This window comes from Sorex fumeus, unplaced genomic scaffold (assembly GCF_029834395.1).
Source record: "Sorex fumeus unplaced genomic scaffold, SorFum_2.1 ptg000122l, whole genome shotgun sequence".
Lineage (NCBI taxonomy): Eukaryota > Metazoa > Chordata > Mammalia > Eulipotyphla > Soricidae > Sorex > Sorex fumeus.
Window position 1 is genome coordinate 53,934,528 of NW_026606179.1, and position 19,347 is coordinate 53,953,874.

A 19,347-nucleotide genomic window follows, 5' to 3' on the forward strand; every position below is an offset into this window, starting at 1 on the left:
AGTTGCCAAGTCAGATGCTGGTGGATCCTGACCCTCAGTGTTGAAGAAGGTTGGGGCAGAGCTGAAAATCACCTCAAGAAAGCTTCCTTCCATAATCCAAGGACCCCGACTCCCAAGGCGTCCCAGCCAGCCCAGGCCTCGCTGCCCTGGGCCCCAGCCTGGCCCCAACCTCCAGGAACCCTGAGTCGCTGAATCTCAAATGTCTGAACCTGAGCATAAGAAGCTCATGGGGCCATCAGGGCCTCGGGGAGGGCTGGGAAACATCCGACAAGGCCTTAGCCTAGGAAGGGGACTCGGACGCGCCTCTGGGCAGGATTCCGGGGCTCCAAGGGCAGGGCTTCTCTCCTGCCTAAGGTGATGATGATTTTATTGTTGTCGTTGTTATTATTATTATTATTATTATTATTGCTACTGTGTGACCTATCTAGAGGTCTTTAACTTTGTGCTTCTTTAGGGCTTTGCGACTCAGCTGATCAGTACCACAGGTGGGTCTGTTTCTTTCTGCTTACTTATTTTGATTATTTTCAGTGCTGGGCCTTTCTCCCACAGCAAGGCAAGTGCTCCACCACTGCTCAGCCCCGGCACATTAACCCCATTGATTTTATGTATTTTTTTGTTTGGTTTTTTTTTGTGTGGGGGTCATACCCGGTGATGCTCAGGGGCTACTCTTGGCCTTGCACTCATGGACCACTTTCGGCGGAGCTCTGGGAGGGCCATATGGGATGCTGGGCATGGAACCCGGGTTGGCCTAATGCAAGGGAAGTGCCCTACCTGCTGTACTATTGCTCCGGCCTCTATATAGTACATTTTAAAGTCAAAGACCAAACACAGAAATGAGCAGCTGGCAGGGCTGTGGCACGACGGACGATGGACCTCATAGACTAGGCCCCAGGGAGCCTCTTTCAAAATTGGTCCCAGATCCTGGCCATGAGCTCCAGGGCTGGTCTCCCACCTCAAGCAGGGAGTGGCAGGATGTGGCACCACTAGCTTTCTGGGGCACTGCCCACAGCAGGGAGAGACGCTGTGCCCACTGGTGTCCAGAAGGCCAGCAGGACGCTCCATCCTCCCTTCTGACACCTTCCTCCTGTTTGCCCTGCACTGAGCCTGCCAGCTGCTTCTCAATCCCAGGGGCTGCAGAGAAGATTCGCGGGACTAGCCCTCTGCCTCGGGCTCTGGGCACTGGGGCATCTCTGGCCCTGGGAGGGAGGGAGCACCCGGTGTGCTGGGGGAGGCAGGAGGGCAGCCACGGGGCCCGGGGCACAGGCACACAGAGCTCCGAGGGCACCTGCTGCCGCTCCACAGAACTTCAAAGGCAGAATCTCTGCCCGGGAAGATTCCTTCCAGACAACGCTTCTTCGGTCTTTGCCATGGCCAGGCCTGGCTCCCGGGGTGCCCGAGAGCTGGCTGGCTTTGCTTCCCAGAAAGGAGGATGAAAGGGATGCGGGAGCCCAGCAGTTTCCATGGAAACGGATCAGGTGGAAGGAGGCGAGTCCAGAGGAAGCCAGAGGTGGGAGCAGGACTTTTGGGTAAACGCCGCGTGTAGCCTGCATCTCTCGGGACTAAACGCTTCCTTCTGAGTGCAGGGTGTGGGTCACTGGGAGAGCAACAGGAGCAGGAATAACGGGGTGGGAGGTGGGGGGCTGTTGATGGACGCTAACAGGCCAAGGCAGGGGGCCGAGAACTCAGGTTCCAGAATCCCATAGGACCCTTGCTGTCCTCCCCTTGCCTATTAGACACACGTTGCTGTGTGACCCCAAGCAAGCTGTCCAACCCTCTCTGAACTTTCACTGGTGAAAGGCTGACTTGTGGCTTTGGTGAGCGTTCGAGCTGTAACGCTCTCACATGTGAAAGTTGATGTCTGGCAGCTTAGAACCTAACAGATACTCAGACATGCTTTAAGCTAGAAAAAAATGGAAGGCACTGAGGAGGCCTGTCCCCTCGGCCCCAGTGACCAGCTCAGGGTGAGGCCAGCAGAGACTGTGTCCCAGAGTGAGGAGGGGTCGCTGGGGAGAGAAGTCACTCTGCTTGTGGCTTGTTTGACATGAAACATGTTGGGCCTGAAGCCTGGCATTGCTCTGGCCACCTTGGCACCGGGAGGGGAGAGGTCCTGAGCCGGGAAAGGGCCAGCGTGGGACCGAGGATGAAGCCCAAGTGCAAAGGCAGAGCGGAGAGGTGGTGAGACTGGGGGTCACGTGAGATGCCACTTGAGCTACTGGAGCAAGCTGTGCCTGATGTCCTTTTTTAACGAGTCAATATGTTTCCATCACTGCTGTGCGTTTCTGTTGAATTTTCTTTCATTTGCAACCAAAAGGTCCTAACTGACAAACCAGGAGAGGAACCGTTGTTTTCATGGGAGCCGAACCTGAGAAACCATTAGGAGCCAGGGCCGCCATCTCCCTCTTGCTCTCGAGCCGCAGGAAGTCCTTGGCCCGGTCCTCACCGCCCCTCCTGTTCTCTGCTGCCAGCAGGCACCCGCACCCTCTTGTCCCTGCCTGTCCCCACTCCCCTCACTGTCTCTGGTCCTCACAAGTCACAGCTTCCATTTTCCTCAGCAGCCTGGATGGTTGTTTGCTCATTTCAAGTTCCCAGTAGCAGAATCTGAAGAATTTCATTGGTCTAATGAATCTTTTTCAATTTTTCCCTTGGTCTCTGTTGCTGTGACGACCAGGGGGCCACACCCCCACACTCACACCCCAGCCCCCTCACACATACCCCACACACCCACATACCCCTACACTCCTGCCCCACCCCCTACACCCACCCTCACACACCCCTGCAAAACAACCACACACTCCCACACACACACTAACTTCTCCCACACCAACACACAAATATTCCCCCACTCACTCACACACACTCACACACTTACATCAACCCCCCCCACACACACATACACAACCCCCTCACGCATACACAAAAACACATGTTCATCCCCCCTCACACACTCCACACCCCACATCCCCACACACTCTTGGGTGGGGTGGTCATGTGGGGCCATGCGCCTATTGAAAGAATCCATATTAGGGCATCAAATTTTTGTGTGCTTCAGCTAACTTGCAACATTGCTGTCTGTAAAACTGCTTGGCTGCTTTGCACCTGGGGGAGAGGGGACTTGGAAAGTGAACAGGGCATAACTTCTTTCTAAACCAAGTGTGACAGGTGTATTTACTGTTCCTGAAATGTATTGTCTCAGTAAAGCACCCTGCAGACTTGGGTAAAGGATAACTCAGGATGCTGTGGTTGGGGGAAATTGCCCTTTCCTGAAGTGTATTGTCTCACTAAAGCACCCTGCAGATTTGGGTAACTCAAAATGTGGATGGTCAAGGGAGATTACCTAAGGCTTAATGATTCCGGCTATAACCTTGCTTGTGCTGACAATCGATGTACGATGTACATAAATGCTGATCTTTGAATCTATAGGCTAAGGAGTGAAGTACTTTTAAATGGATTGGTTAAGAAAGTATATGTTGTTACAAATCTATTGGCTATGAAATGTGCGGGCCTTGCTGTAACGGCCAGTGAAGGCCTATATAAGATCCCCTTTGAAGAAGCTTGGGGCTCTCACCCACTGCCCACTCTGGGGTATGCTGTGGAGCCCCAGCATGCTGGCCTAAATAAACCCCATTTTTACTCCTGCAGGAATTGTGTCTCTCTGGTCTCTCCGCGCCTCCCAGGGCTAGGGAACTCCCGATCCCAACACTATCAGCTGTAGTGCTTGTCCCCCTGCTGTGTCAGGGGACTCTGACCACTCTGGGGCTCTTCACTGCACATGGGGGTGGTCCCAGGATGAAACGCACTGTGTCACATTTGCAACACCCTCATCCTGGACCCTCTCAGTCATCTTTCTGTTTGTTTGTTTTGAGGGGCTGTTATGCCTGGTGGTACGCAGAGGCCACTCCTGGTTTTGTGGTACTCGGGCCAGATAGAAGGTGCTGGGGATTGAGCCAGTGTCACCTGCATGCAAGGAGGCGCCTTATTCCCTGAACTCTCTCTCTCTCGGGCCCTCATTGTTCTTCTGCTTATTTTGCGGCACCAGGAACCAAATTCAAGAGTACACCCATGCACGGCAACTGCCCCTCGACTGAGCGCCATCCCATCCCCAGATGCCCAGAGGCTGAGTGCCATCTCATTGCCAACTGGTCCATCTTCTTCCTCAGACCAAAGCTGCCATGTTGCTGAGTATGATGCCCATCCCTAGGCCCACTGGGCTGGGGGCATCGGGGGCATGGGGGGCTATGTTGCAGTAGAGAGACTGGCCTGAGTGATGTCGCCCACACCCCTGGTCCTGGATGCTGCACATGGGAAGCGGGAGCAGACTCTTGGGCATGTTCCTGTCGACCTGACAATCAGTCTTGGCATAAAATGGAGAACACGGGTGGGGGTGGGGAAGAGCCTCCAGAACAGGGGTCCTGTCGTGTAGAAAGGGGTTGGTGATCTTTGTGTGTGTGTGTGTGTGTGTGTGTGTGTGTGTGTGTGTGTAAAGGTCCATAACGTAATTTTCTTTGTCTTGTAGGACAACAGCCTCTATTTCAACTACTCGGTTTCACCACTATAGCATAAAAGCAAATGAATATGACTCAATAAAGTTTTATTTACAAAAGCAGGTGGTGGGCTGAATTTGGCGTTGAGGGGGCTGGAGTGATAGTACAGCGGGTAGGGCATTTGCTTTGCACACGGCCCACCTGGGTTTGATCCCTGGCATCCTATATGGTCCCCCGAACACCACCAGGAGTCATTCCTGAGTGCAGAACCAGGAGTCACCCCTGAGCATCGCCGGATGTGACCCAAACTCCCCCACCCCTCTAAAATAATTGACTTTGGGGGCACAGTTTGCTGGGAATCTAGCAGCATTGATTCTAGTCTCTCTAATCTCTCCAAGCCCCACTTCTATGAAGTAGGCATGCTGCTGGAATTTGTGTGGAGGAATTATGGCCATGATTCTGTAAAACATGAGTCTGGATGGAGTAGAAAACTGTTTGCTACTTTCATTGTCTTTATTGTGAGGTGGGAACTCAGAATAGCTGGATTTTTGATCCAGCTTTAGGGACATTGGCTTTAGGGACATCCAAGAGTCCCCAGAAGTCGAGCTGGGATCACTAGAGAAAGGGGGTGCGGTGTGCTTGAGGCAGGGCTCTGGCAAGGTGCTCAGGGGAGACCGGAGCTTCAGATGAGCCCCAATCTGCGGCCTCCCTGAGGCTGGCTCCGTCCTGCCCTGGCAGGGCGCCCTGGGCTCAATTTGCAAACAAATCTGCTCAATTTCCTGCCAGAACGGGACTTCCTGGTGGCTGGGAATTTGGCTCTCTCACCAAGGATGAGAGAAGGGTCCCTAGAGGAGCAGTGCCCCAAATTCCTGGGTTCCCCAGGATGCAGCGGGGAGGCGGGCGCGAGGGCCGAGAGAGGAGGGTGCCTTGCAGCCATTCTCGGAGTCACCCCAAAAATGAATTCATCCATCCTGTCAGAATCAGGCAAAGGGACCAGTAGCATCAGCGGGTGGCAGGCCCAAGCGGGGTGCCGGGTCTGCCCATGGCTCACCGACGGGAGTTTCAGTGGAGCAGGGGAGCTGGACGTGGACACAACCCCCAGAGAGGCGAACCCTGGGTGTGTGCCAGGAGGCCCGTGTTCCAAAAGTGGTCTTTGTGGGAGGGACATGGAGCAGGCGTGGGGCAGGGGAGGGAGATAGAGCAGGGATCAGGCCCCCCCATGTCAGGCTTCCTTCATGATGGAGCAACTCGAAGGAGGCCAGTGTGGGGGTGAGCCCGGGGAGTGAGGCAGGTGGGAATCTGGAGTCAGGGGACCAGCCTCCAGGTGGATGAGCAGAGCGGGGCTCTCCCAGGACCCCTTAACTTCCAGGGGCAGGAGACGAGAGGAGGTAAGGGACCCCAGAGGTGGCGCCAGCAGCACCTGCAGGCAGCGGGTATGAGGGAAGGGGCCGGAACTGACAACTGCTCAGCTGGTCAGCGTGGCAGCCCACACCTGGCACGGTGGCACCCTGGCTGGTGAAGGGGCATAGAGGGGGCTCCGTGAGTTGCTCCCCCACCCCTCCAATCACCAAAGAGGGTCAGGTATATCCCAACAGCCCCAAGGGATGCAGGAGACTGGGGCGACCAACCCAGACCCAGTGGCCCCACAAGAAACACCCCTCATGGCACTGCTGGTTCTCTGGGACCCCCATCCTCCCCTCCCCCAACCAGCACCATCCGGGAGAGGGAAGATGTGGGAGACTGAGGCCAACTCCTGACGTTCCTCCCGCTTGACGGCCGTTACAGGGAACACACATGCTTCCCTGGCATGAAATCCTCAGTTCTTTTTTGTCACATGTCCTGGGCTAGGGGGAGAGGCCCTGCCTAAACCCCCCCCACCTTGCTGCCCCCAGCTTTCAGCTCTTCCCGCCGGTGGTTGGTGGTCGATGGTTGGTGGTCGTGCAGTCTCTGGCCGACGGTGGCATGAGTGAAGGGCGGCAGCTGGGAGCAGAAAGCGTCCGCCCTGGAACAAGCCCCTGGCACACCCAGAAATGACCCTTTGCACTGACCTGGCCAGCTCAACTACCGGCCTCAAGTGCCAGGCAGCGGATCCGCTTGGGGGGCCCTCAGGTGGGCAGCTGCTCGCCTGGCAGGGGGCTGGCAGCGCAGGCCAGGGGGGAGGTGCTGCCTGTCTTCTCCCCAATTAATCACAAATCCCTGGCCTGGCATTGGGCTGTCTCCCTGCCCGGCCTCCTGCCCACGTCAGTGGGATTCCCCACGTGGCAGCAGGGAGCAGCCATCTGGGGCCCTTCCTGGACCCCTCACCTCCGGGTGCAGTCACCGATGGTTCAATACAGGTGCCAGAAGCCGGGGCCAAGGCCAGCCTGGCCAGTTCCTGAGGAGGAGGAGGAGGGCACCAGGCAGAGTGGAATGGCAGAAGGAGGGAGGGAGGGAGGGAAGAGAGCGCTTGTTGGGAGGCGCAGGCCACGGAGCGAAGTCTGGCCTTTCATTTTTATTTATCGACTTATTTTGTCTGGGGGCCAGACCTGGCAATGCACAGGGCTTACTCCTGGCTCTGTCTGTGCTCAGGGCTCTGTGCTCAGGGATCCTGGCGGGGCTCGGGGACCCTATGCAGTGTCAGGATGGAACTGGGTTGGGCTGTGTGTGCGGCCAGTGCCATAATCCCTGTACTATCTAGTCCTGGAATTTTATTTATTTATTTATTTTTGCTTTTTAGGGTCACACCGGCAATGCACAGGGGTTACTCCTGGCTCTGCACTCAGGAATTACTCCGGTGCTCAGGGGACCATATAAGATGCTGGGAATTGAACCCAGGTTGGCTGCGTGCAAGGCAAACACCCTACCCGCTGTGCTATCGCTCCAACCCCATGACCTTTTACTGAAGAAAAAAAAAATTCTCCTTAGCCCCAGAGAGATAATACAGCGGGTAGGACGCTTACCTTGCACACAGGTGATATGGGTTCAATGTCTGGGACCCATACCGCCCCCGCCACGCCCTGCCAGGAGTGAACGCTGAGTGCTGAGCACTGTGCTCCCCTCCCCGCCCCAAAAAACCCCAAATTCCTCCCCTGCTTCCTTCCTTTTGTTATTGCTGATGATGGTGATTAAGATGCTAGCACGAGGGGGGTAAGCCCATGGTGGGGCTTACCCAGGTTTGCGCTGCATGTCCTCTGCGGGCTAGAGCTCACACCCACAGCTGTGGGGGACCGCCGGGGTCCCACCATGCCCAGGCCTGTGCTCATGGGGGTGCTCTTGGCCATGGTGCCGGCACATGGCATCCTCCTAAGCAGTGCTCATTCCTGGCTCGGCCCCGCGGTGCTTACCTAGGTCTGTTTAGTCGCAGGACTGGCCAGGGCTTGCATCCCTTTTGTGGTGCTTACACACCTGCTGTTGTAGCGCTGGGGGTGTAGACAGCAGAGCTGTGGGGTCATGCGGGGCTGGTGTAGATGAGGTGCGTGATGCTGTGTGTGTGTGTGTGTGTGTGTGTGTGTGTGTGTGAGTGACAGGCCCTCTGGCCATTTGGGAGAGGGGCTTCGACAATGCCCAGGGCCTGGACCCTGGGTGGGGCTGCTGGTGAGCAGGTGCGCCCCAGCCCCAGGTTTGTGGCCCCTGCTCAGCCGCGCCCACTTTGGGGGGTAGCGGTCCTGCGGCACATTTGTCCTGTGTCCTCCCCTTCCCCCTGGAGAACAGGGCCCTGGGGTGTGGGCAGACCACAGGGCACAGGGCTGCTGCTCTTTGCTTTGTCTGGGCCATACCCCATGCTGGGAGGGGCTCACTTGGCGCTGCTGGGCCTGTCGGGGGTTGGAGCGGAGGCACCCAGGCAGGGAGCGTCCAGCCCAGTCTGTTATCGGGCTGCAGGAGGGAAGGGAGGCTGGTGCACAGCAGATATGCACCGAGGTCCTGGACATGCCGAGGGCCTGGACATGCCAAGGGCCTGGACACAGCGAGGGCCTGGACATAGAGAGGCCCTAGACACAGTGAGGGCCTGGACGAGCCGAGGGCCAGGTCATCCTGAGGGTCTGGATGCACTAAGGGTCTGGTCGTGCCAAGGCCTGACCCTGCAGAGGAAGATTCTGCAGGATGAGGAGCCAGAAGCTACAGCACTCAGGCAAGGGTCGAGACTCTGAGCTGAGAGGAGCCTTGACCCAAGTGGATGCTGGGGAAAGTGAAAGGAATGAAAGGGAAGCTGTGGGATGGAAGCCGTGTGAAGCCACGTTTCCTGCCTATGAATGTGGCGGCTTCCTGCCCAGGGCTGCCCCTGTTTTCCTCGGGGTCCCTGAGCACCTCACGCTGAGTAGACCCTTCCCAGGAGAAGCTTGTCAGTCGTGAGTGCGGGAGAGGGACGTGGCCTCTCCCTGGCTGGCCCCGCTGTCCACTCCGCTCCCCCTCTCTGCCCAGAGCCTTTCCCTGAGGCGCTGGTGCGTTGACACCTGCAGAGGTGCGGGGAGAATCGGATCAGGAAATTCACACCTGGAGCCGCTGACTCAGAGCAAGGCCCGGGCACTGCGGCAAAGGAGCCCTGTGAGGGGCACTTGAGGGGTCCTGGGCCTTGCATGTGGGAGTGTGTGTGTGTGTGTGTGTGTGTGCCTGTGTGTATGCCTATGTATGTGTCTGTGTGTGCCCACATGTGCCTATGTGTGTGTCTGTATGTTCCTGTGTGTGACTATGTGTGCCTGTGTGTGTCTGTGTGTGTGCCTGTGTGTGTACCTGTGTGTGCCCGTGTGTACATGTGTATGTGTGCTTGTGTGTGCCTCTGTGTGTGTGTGTGTGTGTGTGTGTGTGCCTGTGTGCTGGAGTTGTGATTCTCTGGGGAAAAGCAAGAGGCACCTTGCAGAGGTAGGCCCCTCCTTCCTGCTGTGAGCTTCAAACTTTGGCTCAAGGCTCTCTGTGGCCAGAGGCCTGGGAAGACCGGGTATCTGGACGAGGTGGGGACAGTGGGGCACTGTGTGTGTGCGTGCATGTGTATATCTATGTGTTTGTGTGTGTGTGTGCGCATACGCACATCTGTGTGTGTGCCCCCAAGGCACCCAGATTGGCTCAGTGGGAGCACATGGGCAGCTGGTAGGGTGCTGGTTGGCCTCGACCCTGGGCACCAGCTGCTCGCCTGTGTCCCTTTGTCCTTCCCTCCTCTGCTGCCCCATCTGGAGGTCAGGCCAGCACTCAACTCCAGCTCGGTGCTCTCCCAGGCTGGGCAACTGCTGTGGACTCTCCCCAGCCCCCCCACCCCCACCCCCGGTTTCTACTCTCCCAGTTGCCTCCCTCCCAGGCTGGCATGAGGCTGCTGGAACTCTCATGACCGTGAGCCCCAGAGCCGCACGTTGACGGTCCCTGGCACTGTGGCCAAGTGTGTGCATCCCCTTCCCTCCCCTCTGTAGCCGTGGGTGATGTCATGATGAGCCGGGTGCAGAGGGGAGTGAGGGACGCTGGGTGATGCACTTGCTTGGCTGGAGTGCTTGCCAGCGCTCGTGCCCATAGCTGAGGTGTCACCTACCTGGTGTATGCTGAAGGTCACATGCTCTGTGGAGACACTGGGGCCCTAAACAGAGTCCTGTGCAGGGGGGCAGCACCAGGGATCGAACTCCAGACCTTGTGCTCACCAGGCCACTGCTTTTGCCACTGAGCCATTCCCAGGGCCCAGCATAGGACCTTTGAAAAGGTGATAAAGCTCCGACACGAGGCCATGAGGATCTTCATCCAACCAGAGTGGAGTCTTAGAAGAGGATGTTTGGACACAGAAACATCAGCCCTGGAGAGGCCGAGCAGCGGCAGCAACGGAACAAGACGCTTCTGTGGCCTCAGCCCTGCGGTAGCCTTGGCTCCCAGCCCCAGGAAACCCCTGTGGGCTGCAGGACTCCACCTGGACTCTGGGTACTGTCGGGTCTCCTTGCTGTCTAGTAGGGATGTGGGCACCAGACCCTACTTCCTGCCCCCCAGAACCAGGTCAGGAGTGGTCCCAGGGTCGTCTTTGTAACGTGTGGGTGTTTAAACGCGACCTGGCCCAGGGCACTGCATTCAAGGAGGCCCTGGAACAGCTCCTGCGGGTGGCTCTACCTCTGGCCCCACGCCCTGCTCCCTGCACTGCCCCTTCCTCTCCCCATCCCGCTCTCTCCTGCCAGCATTTCCCCGATAAATCACTGACCCATCCACGCTTGTCTCGGGAGCTGCTCCGGACGCGCCAGACCTCAACAGGGTTTGCAGATTTGTTGCAAAGGGCCAGATAATAAATGGCTGATCAATACTGCAGACTGCGGCGTGTGTCGGCCTCACGGTGGTGATTCAGCTCAGCTGAGGCGGCAGAGGGCACCAGGACGAGCCATGCATGAGTGTGTGACTGTGTGCCCCTGAAGCTTCATTTGCAGACCTAGGAAGCAGCTCAGTTTTGCCAGGGACAGCAGTGGGCTGACCCCTGAGGGGAAATCAAACTCCTGCAAGCGCTTTTATTTGGGGGTTTTGAGATAGGGGGTGGGGTGGGGTCACGTGTAGAAGAGCTCAGTGTCGGTGCTGGGAGACCATGCAGAGGCGAGGCCCAGACCTGGGGCTCCCGCGTGCCTAGCGGATGCCCCAGGCTCCTCACCTGGCCCTGGGTCCCTGTACCTACAAGAATGGCGACTGAGGTGCAGAAAAATTAAGCACGCGGAGGTGGGGGGTGGGGAGAAGATGGAAGTGGGTGGGAATGTTTCCATGGGTCTCGGAGAGTGAAAGAAACTGGGGGTGCCACTGAGTGAGAAAGTTGGGGCCCTGGCTCCCCCATCCCCCGCCCTCCCGCCCACCTGGTTTCAGGGCCATCTCTCCGAAAGTTCTAGGTGCTGAAGGGCTCCCTCTGGCTCCCAGAGCGCTGTGTGCGCTCCTGGAATCCCGCGTGAAGTCTGAGTGTTGGCAGGTTTTTAAAAATAGCACCAGATCCTTCAACACACTGGGTGCTAATAACCCTCTGCGTTGGCACCCTGGCCTCTACACCCTGGGTCTCCCTGCGCGTGCCGAGGGCAGCTTTGGTTGGGAGCGAGGCCAGGTGATCTGTGCACCCCGATTTCCCAGTTCCCGCCAGGGGCACTGTGTCAGAAGTGTCCCCGACCTGAGCTCACTTCGTTGGGAGTTGGAGGGAGTGGAAGAATCCACATGCCTCTGGGCTAGTGACGCAGGAACTGTGTGTGCAGCCTGTGTCACTGATCCCCATGGTAGTAAGTCCTGATAAGAAAGAAAGAAGATTAAACCATCCACAACCGCCCCTCCTTCCCCGACACCCAGCAGTGATTTGACATTGGGATTTCTGGTCTCTTATCTGTGCATATATTTACACGTTACTCACTTGTTACAAACTGGGATCCGACCGTGCAGATGGTTTAGTTTCAGTGACAGATTTTGACCATCTTTCTAGGTCTGTGCGTCAGCAGTTGTTTTTGTATTTGGTTCTGGGGACTGAACTCAGGACCTCAAACCTGCAAAGCCTGTGGTGCTCTGCTACTGAAACACATCCCAACCCACCAGCACTCTCCCCGCTCCCCTTCCCCCACCACCCGTCACTTCCCCTCCCCTTCCCTCTTCTCCCCTTGCCTTCCCTCCCCTCCCCAGCCCTCCCCTGCCCTGTCCTTCCCTCTCTTCCCCTCCTCTCCCTTCCTTCCCCTACCCTTTCCCTCCCTTTACTCCCCTTCCCTAAGGCAGTGTTTAGAGAATCACATGATGCAGGGGATCAAACCCTGTCCCCACACATACCCTCTGCCTTTGTACATCTCCTCGACCCCACCCCCACAGTATCTTTATTTTTTTAATTTTTATTAGTGAAACACCATGAGGTACAGTTGTAGACATACAAATTTTTGTGCTTGGGTTTCAGTTATACAATGATCAAGTACCCATCCCTCCACCAGTGCCCATTTCCCACCACCATGGATCCCAGTAACCCTCCCACCCCCCATTTCCCCCCTTCCCACCCTGCCTCTGTGGCAGGGCACTCCCTTTTGTTCTCTCTCTCCTTTTGGGTGTTTGATTTGCAAAAGAGGAATTGAGTGGCAATCATGTTCGGTCTATAGTCTACTTTCAGCATGCACCTCCCATCCTGGGCGGATCTTCCCAACACCCTTTATTTGGTGCTCCCTTCTCTATCTGAGCTGCCTTTTACCCCTAGCAAGTGCAGCTGGCCTCCAAGCCATGGAGTAAACCTCCTGGTATTAAACTCGGCTATTCTTGGGTGATAGTCTCCTATTTTGTTACTTTATGTTCCCCAGATGAATGCAATCTTTCTGTGTCTATCCTTCTCTTTCTGACTCATTTCGCTTAGCATGATACACTGATTTCATCCTTTCTAACAGCTACATAGTACTCCATTGTGTAGATGTACCAAAGTTTCTTTAACCAGTCATCTGTTCTCGGGCACTCAGGTTTTTTCCAGATTCTAGCTATTGTAAGCAGTGCTGCAATGAACAAACAAGTGCAGATGTCACTTCGACTATACTTTTTTGCCTCTCTGGGATATATTCCCAGGAGTGGTATTGCTGGATTGTGGTCTGAAAAGATTGTTGATACTGTTTCTATCTTCCTTATTCTATTGAGGTATGTTTTGTGTCCTAGCAAATGATCTATTTTGGAAAATGTTCCATGAGCACTGGAAAAGAATGTGTATTTTTTTCTTTTGGGGGTGTAAAGCCCTGTGTAGATCGATAAGCCCTTTCTCTTCTATTTCTTCTTTCAAAGTCAATGTTTCCTTGCTGAGTTTTGTTCTTGTTGATCTATCCAGAGGTGATAAGGCGACGTTGAAGTCTCCAGCTACTGTTGTGTTGCCAGCAATGTCCTCCTTAAAATCTGTTAGCAGTTGTTTTAAATATTTAGCTGTTCCCTCATTAGGTGCATATACATTTAAGAGTGTGACTTCTTCCTGTTGTACATATCCCTTGATGAAGAGAAAATAGCCTTTGCTGTCCCTTCTAATCTTTTCAACCTGATGTGTATTTTTCAGATACTAGTATGGCCACCCCAGCTTTTTGGAGGGAGCTGTTTGCTTGCAGGATTGTTTTCCATCCTTTCACTTTGAGTCTCTGTTTGCTCTGACTGTTGAGATGAGTTTCTTGTAGGCAGCAGAATGTTGGGTTCTGTCTCTGAATCCATTTTGCCACTCTGTGTCTCTTAATTGGTGAATTTAGACTGTTGTCGTTGAGAGAGATTATTGTTATGGGGTTTTGTGTCATCTTTTTGTAGGGGTCTGTAGTGCTTGTAGGGTTTGTCTTGTCTTATAGTAGCCCCTTTAGCCCTTCTTTTAGGTTTGGATTTGAGTCTATGAAGTTCCTGAGCTGCTGTTGTTTATCTAGAAAATAGTGTACCATTCCTTCGAGTTTGAATGAGAGTTTAGCCGGATAGAGTATTCTTGATGAAGCATTCATTTCAGTGAGCTTTTTCACTATATCCCACCATTGCCTTCAGGCTTGGAGGGTTTCCTCTGATACCTACTGTATCTTTGAAATGGCCACACACACAAACATTCCACATGCTTGCCTCAGGAGGCCTTTAGTTGCCTGTTCACTTCTCCTAGGAAAAAGGTCATTTTTTAAAATTTATTTATTGAATCACTATGAGAGCAGTTACAAAGCTTTCGGGTTTAAGACTCAGTCATACAATAATGAAACACCCATCCCTTGACCAGTGCCCATTTCCCACCACCAACAACCCCAGTATACCCCCCATCACGCACCCTCCCCCTACCTGTGTGGCAAATGATGTCCACGTTACTCTCTCTCTACTTTGATCACATTCTATATTTCGACACCAGCCCCACCATTGTTATTTGAGATTGGGAAAAGGTCATTCTTATTTCATCCTTTTGCTGCTAGAAACAAAGGAGCTAGTCTCGGTTCAAGATCTTAAAGCCTCCCTCCCTCTTTTCATTTTTAGGCGTTGCTGTTACCGGAGCTGGGGGTAACCTTTGGGGAGGCTGGAATCTATTACTGCGCTTCAAGTTTACTAGCAGCTTTCCCCACTCGTTTTTTACTGGGGCCTGTGGTTCCCAGTGCTGTCAACGCCAGAGGCGCATGGCTGAGGGTTCTAGCCTCACACCCCTCATCAGAGTGTCGGCTTCCCTCCTTCATCTGCAGCTTCTCCACGGGCTTTCTCGGGAATAGTTGCAGCCACCCAGTCTGGAGGATAAGTGGCTGCACTGGATTCACTTCTTTCTTTCTTTCTTTCTTTCTTTCTTTCTTTCTTTCTTTCTTTCTTTCTTTCTTTCCTTTTTGGGTCACACCCGGCAATGCACAGGGGTTACTCCTGACTCTGCCCTCAGGAATTACTCCTGGTGGTGCTCAGGGGACCATATGCGATGCTGGGAATTAAACTCGGGTCAGCCGTATGCAAGGCAAACACCCTACCTGCTGTGCTATCGCTCCAGCCCCTGGAGTCACGTCTTACCCAAATGTGTGACTCACCCAGAGTTCTCTATGAGGTTGGAATCACAGCAGCACCCCTACTTAATTGGGGTTAGGTGCTGAGACCTGGCTTTGTTGCCCCTCTGGCCTGCCTCTCGCCTGCCCATGCTCTTGATGGACGGTGCTACCCCAGCTCAGGCAGGGGCAGAGCTTCTAAGCTGTGGGTCTACCCCAGGGCCTTTGAACCCCCTCTTCCCTCTCTCTGCTAGTTCTTCCTCCACATTTCCATATGGTTTGCCCCCTCATTTCCCAGGACTCAGATGGCCCCTCTCTGACTCTTCCCCTCCACCATCCTCTGCCCCTTAATTTTCCCCCTTCATATAACCATCATGGTTTACAAAGTTGGTCTTAATACATTTGTTACAGACATACAATATTCCAACCCCAACCCCACCATCAGTCTGACCATCTCTCCACCATTGTCCCCATTTTCTCAACCACCCTATCAAGCCTGTCCCCTTAGCAGGCACAAAATATTTTATTTTATATTGCTTGTTGGAACTAATGACTGTAGCACTGTAGTGTTGTCCTCCCATTGTTCATCAATTTGCTTGAGTGGGCACCAGTAATATCTCCATTGTAAGACTTGTTGTTACTGTTTTTGGCATATCAAATACACCATGGGGAGCTTGCCAGGCTCTGCTGTGCAGACAGGATACTCTCAGTAGTTTGCCGGGCTCTCTGAGAGGGACGGAGGAATAGAACCCAGGTCAGCCGCATGCAAGGCAAATACCCTACCCACTGTGCTATCACCCCAGCATTTAAAAAATACTTCGGTAAAAGAAAATGTGTAAAAATTGTTGTATCTCACCATGGGGGTCATTAAGTCATTGTCTGAGGGTTTACTAAGCTGTTCGTTGTCAGTTGAGCCTTCTGTGTTAATGTTTTTGCTTACTGAGCTTAGTTGACTTCTATGCTACATTCCCATCTAATTTGGTGTGCTTCTACTGGGATATCAGTGTTGTAGAGTATGGAGGTGTTGTGTGGCTGCCTTTGTGGTTGTGCACTCCAGAAACTCCAGAATATTTAACTGGGTTGTAAGTTTACATGGTGACAGTGCAGGATGTGAATGTTAGAATTATACTTCTAGAAGTATAATGTGTGTGTGTGCGTGTGTGTATGAGAGAGAGAGAGAAAGAGAGAGAGAGAGAGAGTTCTTCTGCCCCCACTCTGAGAAATGACTGCATCTGGTATGTTCTGGGAACCTCAGAGTTCTCAGCCTGAAGTTCAGTGTACCTGTAATTTCTGGCAGTTTTTCATCTCTGCAGAGCTTAGTTGTGATGCAGTAGAGTTGGGTCATTGGCATGGTGGCAGCTGTGGGGGCGTGAGTGTAGCTGTCTGGGATTCAACAGGGTGAAGACTTAACATGCCCCTTTCCAAGGGGACCCCAGAGTTTTCAGTCAGGAGACTGGTGCACCCATAGATTTTTGCATCTTGTTGACCTCTGCTGAGATTTAATCTTGAATCTGTAAAGCTGGACTAGTGAATTTACATGACATCTCTCCCCTTTCGTTGGGATTATGTTCTAGGCCCACTGGCACCTCCTTGTCTCCCTGTGTCTCTGTATCCCCCGGGAATGTCTGGGAGTGTCTCCCGAGAGCAGGAAGCTGGTGGTTTTGCTCAAGGTTGTGTCCTCACATCTGATCTCCAGTGCCGACAGGGGTGTAGTGTATGAAAGGGGCGCTCCTACAATGTGAAGAACTGGGGCCTAGAGCCAAGCCACTGCCAATGTGAGACCCATGTAGACTGGATGAATGAAAGGAAGTTAGAAGAACACATTCCTGGGTCTGCCCAGGGGAGATTCGGGGGATTCAGTAACTGGAGGGGGAGAGCCGAGGGCCTGTGGACAGAGGAACACTCCTCAGCGTACTTCTGCATTTTGGCATGAGTTGGAAAATCCATTCACAGGCAGCTGGCTGTGCTCACTGGGTGGAAAGGCTGGCAGAGTGGGGGAAAAGTGGGAGCAGAAACAGGGACCCCAAACTTTCTGTTCTCTGGCAATGGCTTTTCCCAAGCACAAATGCTGAGTTTTACACGGCCCCACCTGGGCAGAGTTAGAGGGCTGGACTATTTGGGTTGGGCTTGCAGGGTTCAAATATTTTATAACTCTAAGGTGTTTTCTTTCTAGACTATGAAAAGAACATATTCTTGAGAAGTTTATTATGTGACATATGAAAAAAATGTGTTTTGGGTGCCCGAGGGGTAAGGTACTTGCCTTGCTTATGGTCAACCTTAATTCAACCCCTGGTATCACAGATGGCTCCCAAAGCACTGCCAGGGGACATCCCTGAGCACAGAACCAGGAACATTTCCTGAGAACCACTGGGTGTGACCCCCCCAAACCAAAAATAAATCAATGAGAAGAAAAAATTGTTTGGTGAAGATAAGCAGAATGCAGAATGTATTTTATTCCAAGTGTGTAAAATTCAAAATGAGCAAACTCAAACTGTGTTGTTGATGAGGTGTTGATTTTGAAGGGGGGTGATTGTGGGTGGATCTAATCTACAACTTAGGAAGTTGCGAATTTATTTTAGGCATGTTTTTCTAAATGTGTTATATGTCATAGTATAATATGAAGCAGTATGCTTTGCTATAGAAATGAGAAAAATAGGAAAGACAAAGAAAGGTCGTAAACTCTCGACCTGAAAGAAGTCACTGCTGGTTGAATTTGAAGTGAATCATTTTGCAAGTGTCAAGTATGGTGGCTAAGAAAATGAACTTTGGAGTTAAATAGGCTGAGCAGGGGGCAGAGAGGTAGTATCACAGAGGGCCCTTGCCTTGTATATGGATGACCAGAGTTTGATCCCAGGCATCTCGTGGTTGATCACTCGAACCCACCACGAGTGATCCTTGAACACAGAGCCTAGAATAAGCCCCATTGTAGCTGGATGTGCCCCCCCCAAAAAAAAACAATCAAACAAACCAAAAGCCTTAGAAGCAAAATGACAAAACAAAACAAAACAAGACGAACCCAAAGAAACAAAATTCAAGCGGAACAGAAAAATAAGCTCAACAGGTTCAAAGTTCAGCTTGGCCATATATCACGCATATGCTTATTATCACATGTGGGTCAGTATAGTAATAATAGAACTTTAGAGGGAAGGAATTGAGTTAAATAATGCATCATGAACACCAGGATGGAATAAACATACAATACACTAATTTTAGCTGATGCTCATTTTTTTTTTTGCTTTTTGAGTCACACCCGGTGATGTACAGGGGTTACTCCTGGCTCGTGCACTCAGGAATCACTCCTGGCAGTGCTCGGGGGACCATATGGGATGCTGGGACTCGAACCCAGGTTGGCCGCGTGCAAGGCAAACGCCCTACCTGCTGTCTATCACTCCAGCCCCTGATCCTCATTTTTTGCAGTGTTTGTTTCCTCACACATTCAAGGCAAGTGCTCTGACATGAAGCCAAATTCCCAGCCCACTTATTCTAATCTTTTCAAAAACTTGTGTCCATGTATACTATGTAATATATAGAGTATATGTAGACATATACTGTAAACTCATATATTATGTACACACATGATCTACATATTTGTATAAAACTCTGATTGCAGTTCTTCTCAATTTGAACTCAGAAATTGAAAAAAACAGTGGCACATTCCCACACAATAATTTCACAATAATTTCCAAGCTGTCCATAAGCCATGCTACTTTGTCACCCCACACACTGACTGTCCACACATGGCTTTGCTTACAGTAGCCATGTTAGCATGCTTCTTTTTAGCTGGATGAAATTCTCATTTATTGGGCTCTAGGCCAATGCTCCTTGGTCCTCCCAGATGGAGCAACCTCCAAGGAGATCCCATGCTTGCTCCCACCTCTGGGACACAGTGGAAGCATGGCCAGTGCTGACCAGGGAAAGCCATGAGGGCTCAGGGTTGCTTCCTGTTGATGTGGGAGCATTGGTCAGGGCTCTGAGTGAATCATCTACCCAGATGCTAGGCCCTTGAGCAAACCCTTAAACAGATTGAGCAAATGTGACTCTTTCCTATCACCTAATAGCTGGAAGGGCAAGATAAGATAGATTCAGACAGACAAGAAATGTTTTCTCTTGTGGAGAGAATCCAGAGTCGGGTTCAGGAGCCGGGACAAGTGAGAGATAAGAAATGAGTCTGTGAGTGAGGATCATCAGCAGGTAACTTGCTCCTGGTACCTGCACATTCGGTTTTCTCTACTCGGTGCCTGGAGTATGATGGGCAAGACCTTGGATAACAGCATCTGTAAGCTCCGGGTTCAAATTCAGCCTCTGCCACCTGTGAGCTCTTGGACCCTGTGGAAATGGTGCTATGTGGTCAACCAGACTGAATGTTTCTACCTCCAGGCCCAGTGCTGCTCGGGCCCAGCGCTTCTGGGGGCGATGCTTAGGGGCCACTCAGTGCTGTGGGTGGGTCCTTGCACATACAAATCCCCCTAATGCCTGAGCTCTCCCTGGCACTGCTTCCCCTTCCT